Source organism: Pinus tabuliformis, chromosome 5_1, assembly GCF_031772625.1.
Source record: "Pinus tabuliformis cultivar Carrire ecotype Pingquan chromosome 5_1, CPIR1, whole genome shotgun sequence".
NCBI classification, from domain to species: Eukaryota; Viridiplantae; Streptophyta; class Pinopsida; order Pinales; family Pinaceae; genus Pinus; species Pinus tabuliformis.
Window position 1 is genome coordinate 155,502,943 of NC_142305.1, and position 6,000 is coordinate 155,508,942.

Consider the following 6,000-nt stretch of genomic DNA (forward strand, 5'->3'; position numbering starts at 1 on the left):
TAGGGTTGAAACTCTGAAAAATGAAAGGTACATGCTTAGGGCTTTGTGCAAGATGGTGACAAGGGGGAATAAGATGTTGATTGATCCCATTAGGATGCTTACGGATCGTATGTGACAAAATGGTCTATAACAACTAGGTTTTAACATTCTCATCTTTAAGCCTTCAGGAGGTAGCTTAATTGGCAAGTGCCGTGAAAATGAAGTGTTATGTAACAAGAGATTCGAGGTTTAACTCCCCTTGACTTACCTTTGTTTGCAGAAGGGGCATACATAGGCATATAAAGGTTATAGTGGTAGTAGTCAAAATCGACCCTGTGTCACATGAGTATAAAACCAACCCAATTGTTGATTTCTCTAGTAAGAAAAAAAACATTCTTGTCCTTAACTTTTGTTCTTTGAATATGTTTTATTAGGGCCTACAATCTTTTAGCCACATTAACATTGACAAAATTATGCTTTCTACTATGGGTTTTAGAAATAATACTGTCTCTTGTTGAAGATATCCATGAACTTGTAATAAGAAGGTCTTACATGAAAATAAACCCTTATGACATTCTTTATTATTTTTATGGCATGTGACCACTTAAAATTACTTTCTAAATTTTTTTTATATGCTTCTTGTGAAAGTTTCATTGTCTTGTCATAGTGAATTGAATTGTATCATATGGCAACATTGACTTTTAAGTTGATGTTAAGCCAATCTCTCTAATTTTGGCCATAGTGACTTTGTCTCTTTTATGCATTCTAATTTTGGCCATAGTGACTTTGTCCCTTTTATGCATTCTTCAATACCAAGGCCATCAATTTGTCTGGCAAAATACATTCTTCTTGTGGAAACCTGAAAATAGAACTAGAGTTTTGAATAAATACTTATTTTCCAATGAAGTTCCATTGTGCATCTAGGGTTTTGTGGTGGTAAACTTCGAATGATCATAACTCAATATTGATTTAGAATCTCAATTATGACAAATGCTAAAATGTCACAACTACTCTTCATTTATTGACATTGATTCTATTGCAATTTGGTTCATAAATAGAAAAATGATTGCACCACAATAATTGCAACTTGAAACTTGTGTAGCTTCTATGATACTTCTCTAATTCCCTATTATAACCCCAATTCTAGAATGTGACGATCACTTTAATTCTATTGGCACTGGTTTGGCTACAATTTGAGTGTTTTTTCAAAAGATATTTGCACTGCAATAATTGTGGTCATCATGGGAAAAACCTTAAATAACTGATTTTATAAATGATATCTTCACTTTTGAGACTATGATTTGAGATTTTTTTTTTTGAAATCAAATATTTATTTGTAACGAACTCAAATATGCAATTTGTTTGTTCAAATTCTAAACACACATCTTCATAAGTGGATATGAATCTCATTGCCCAACTTTTTATTTTGAAAATTTCCAAAAAAAGAAAAGAAGGGAAATCTTCTCTTTTGTGCAAAATAAAGCTTTAATATCAATTGTTTTGATTCTTAATCCTTAAAATTAAATCATAAACAATATATTAGAACTTCTTAATAAATGAAATCCTTGATGTTGGTCAATGTCTTATGAAAACCCCTTTATGGAAGAATAAACTCCTATTCACTTTCCTCCTTGAGGGGGCAACCTCCCAATGAATTGAGCTTCAATACAATATTTCCCAATACATCCTTCATATATAAAACTTCATCCTTGCTTATAGCTAACTAGAAAAACTTATTCATTACTAATGATAACTACTTAGTGGGCCTTATTTAATAACATAGTGGACCTATTCCACCATTACATTAAATGGTCACCATACCTACACTAGCTCTAATGCGCTCTTCAACCTCCATTACACCTTAGGGAGGATCCCACTACTCCACCCCTCTTTGAGAAATGTTGCCCCTCAATACCTGTAGTGAGGCTATTTAACCATAAACTAGGGTCCATGCATGGGCGTTGAGTGCAACGCTAAAGTAGTAAAACCAAGGTTCCATGTTTTAAGTGTTGGCATCAACATTGAAGTAGTCCAAGAAGTTTGTCCATAAACTTGGGTCTCATGTCTGAATATGCTTGCAGACCCTTAATTGATGATACCTAAGCTTGATGAATAGCTTAGTATTGTGCTCCAAATGCACACCATGATCATGTGGATCCAAACAAATAGATCCATCCATGTCCAAAAGATTATCCTCATAGTTGTAAAAAGTTAGTTGTGGATTTAGAAAGAACACTACCACTAGAGAATATCCAAGTGGAGAATTGATAGTCATAACCTACTCATTTCCCTCGATGACGTTCTCTCTATATGGAGGAGTGAAATCATCAAAAGGAAGTTGAAAGTGAGTAATCATCTTCCAAGAAATAATATTTTTTCATATACCAATTATCAAAAACATTCTCTCAATCACACTAGGCATGTATGTCTCTAGTATACTCTCCTCTTATGAAAGTATATGTGACAACCCACTTTTAACATTACACAACTTTAACTATATTATGGCTTATCCCGTTGTCTCATTTGCTTTGTATCCATGGAACTTAGATTAATAAAGGCATTTGTTATGTGGATGCTTTACACCTATTTATGTGTTCACAATGTATATTTGTTATAGTTACACATTCATGATGTTGATAGTAATGTGACCCTCATTTAAACATGAAAATTAAAATGTGGAATTCTACATGTGGATACCAGTTTGAAATTATGTTGTTAATGTAGAATAGATATGAGACTTGACGTGAATAAGCATATCTCTTAATTGAACGCTAATACATAATATGTATTATCACAAGTAATTTGTTATATCATTATATGAATATGAGGTGTTTGTGAGCTAACTTATAGGTTGACAAACTATGTGATAGCTAAATCACTAGTGTTGAGGTAACTTGGATGTTGTAGGCACCAACATAGATCCATGTTAACTTTGGATCTATCAAGCACTTAGAGAAATCAAATTTCTTGAAGTGCAAACCTATTTTATAATGTAAAACTTGAAAAACAGTGTGCACATTGAGAGGTTTCATCCCCCTGGGCACTTAATAGATATGGGGTTAACATGGATCTATGCTTGATCATTACACACACACACACCATGTTTCAACTCCATGTTGAGCATGCAAGGATTTAAACATCTCCTTCATTTTGAACAACACTAATAAAATGTTTTGACCATACTTTTTATTTTATTTTCATTTACTTTATATAATATATTCATAGTTGACAACCAACGAGACGTAGAATATATGGTGACAAGGTGTTCTGTTAAGGAACTCCATGGTGAAGAGATCACTGGTTTGAAACTCCGTGGGCAAAAATCTAGCCATGCTAGGCACTGGTGTGTTCTAGGTCGGGTACGATCCCCAGTTGATTTTGATGGTTTAGATGCCTCTGGGCCGCAACTACTCAAGCCATAGGTTAAATGTGTCAGACATCTTAGGACATGTACATTGAAATATTTTACTTATGATCCACATTGCCCACCACAAAGTTACCGATAAAAGGAGAACTATTACCTCAAAACGAGAACTCTAGCAAAAAACCCCCAAAAAAACATGAAAAAAGAGACTGGAAATGAAAAGTGTTGATTCTGCATCACCACTCTTTTTTTTTTTGGTTCTTTCAGGGTAAATTTTCAACAGATTTTGAAAGTGACAGTGAAAACCAATAAAAATCATTTTTTTTGGTGCAAAAAGCACTCTGAAACTGAAAAGTATTGATGCTGGAATAATGTCTATTTTTTAGGGTAAGTTTTAACATTTTTTTGCAATTATGTTAAAGATAAAATATCACAACTCTGAAAAACCTTAAAATTCCAACAATTTTCAAGCATAGTGTTAAAGATAAAATATCATGCCTCTGAAAAATTTTAAAATTCCAACAAATTTTCAGCCGTAACATTAAAGATAAAATACTTCAAAAAAATTGCAACCATATCAATAAAGATAAGATATCATGACTTAGAAAAACCTTAAAATTTTGACAAATTTTCAAATATGAAATTAAAACCAAATATCACGACTACAAAAAACCTCAAGTTTTCAATACATTTCAACCATAACATTATGGAAAATTATATGACTAAAAAACTTTAAAAATGAATACCTAAATGAAAGAGTCATTATAACAAGAGCAATTTTTTTTTCTAAATGCTAAAAGTATAGCGATTTTAAAATCTTAGCCTAAGACAACTTAATACATTGCAATGAAAATTTAAAAATCAACCATCAAATTGACATGTAGTGTAGGCGAACTCAATCTATTACAATGAAATCGTAAAAATCAACCATGAAATTGACACACTATGGGGACAGACTTGATTCATTATAATGAAAACTTTAAAATCAATTATCAAATCGACACATAATGGGGTCGGGTTGCTAGTTGAGGATCGACACAGATCCTGCAAAAAAATTTAAATAAAACAAAATAATAAATACATAGATAAATAAATAAAAATAAAAAGTATAAAACAAACAAAAATTAAAAAAAAATAAAAATGACAAAAAAAAAGCAAACATAAAAAATATATACAAAATATATTTGGGAGAAATCACAAGATAATTTAAATAAAAAAACAAAAAATATTAAAAAAAACATAATTTAAGGAAAAAATTTAAAATTTTAACACCAGAAAAAAAAATAATAATTCAAAAATACAGACTCAAAATAATATGAATTAAAAACAATTTTATTTATTTATTTAAATAATAACAATAAAAATAAAATTATATATATATATATATATATATATATATAAAAACAAAACAATTATAACAAAAAAATGTTTAAAAAAGCAATATTATAAAAATTTAAAATTAAAAAAAAATAAATAAAAGATATTATAAAAAATTTAAAATTAAAAAACAGTTATATATATATTTCAATTAATTAAATTAAAAAAATATTGGTGGTTGTCGGCCCCTGTCTGGCCGGGGGCTTGAAGACCGACGAAGTGGGGCCTGGAAGCCCCTCCATCGACCCTACGACAACGCTCAAGTCCCCACCTAATCGAAGGCTGCCATAGTTTTTTTTTAAATTTAATAAATTTAAAAAAAATATTATTTTTTTTTATTTTTTTACAATATGTTTTTTAAATTTTAAATTATTATTATTATTATTTTAATTTTAACGTTTTTTTAAAATAGTTTTTAATGTTTTTTGGTAGTATTATTGTCAATTTTTTTATTTTTATTTTTTATTTTTACTACTTTAGTTGTATTTTTTTATTCTTAAGGATTTATTTATTTATAAAGTTGTATGTTTTAATTTTTTTGTTATTTGTACTTAAAATTTTATCTAAATTATTTATTTTGGAAAAAAAACTTCAAATCTCATCATCTTTGGATATAAAATTCATAAAAATTTCATAAAATTTGTTATTTTTCTAATTTTTTTTAAATCAATTTTTTTTTTTTTTTTTTTAAGGGAAAAGGTTTCGAAATACGTATTTTTTTAATTATATTTATATGCAAAATGTGTAGTGTTTAAAATTATTAGTTTTTAGAGACAATTATTTTATGTGTATTGAAGTATTGATTAACAATATATAAAGTTATAAAAAATTCTAACCTCAAAATATTAACATTATTATTATTTTTAAAACTTTGCAAAAAAATTAAAAAGTTCATTATAAAAAAATATTGCAAAGAAAAACAAAAAGACATGTTTGGAAAACCCTTAAAAGACAAGCATCTTAGGACGAAAAACAAGAAGAGATATAAGACAACCCGAAAAATTGTTAAATAATCAACATTTAATTTTTTTTTTTGCATACTCGTGACAACATAAAATTTAAAGTGTCAAAAATATGCCTTAAAAAAATGTTGATATTTTTCAAAATGAGCGTGAAAATTGTTAGGATATTCCGACACATAGGATATAGTTAAGTTCAACTTGGTCTAGTATAGAGTTAGGTTAGAGTTAGGTAAAGTGTGTTTCTTTACCGTTGTACATTTTGTAACTTACAATCCGACGGTCACGATATGTAGTGATCCGACGGTTCACTCTCACCTC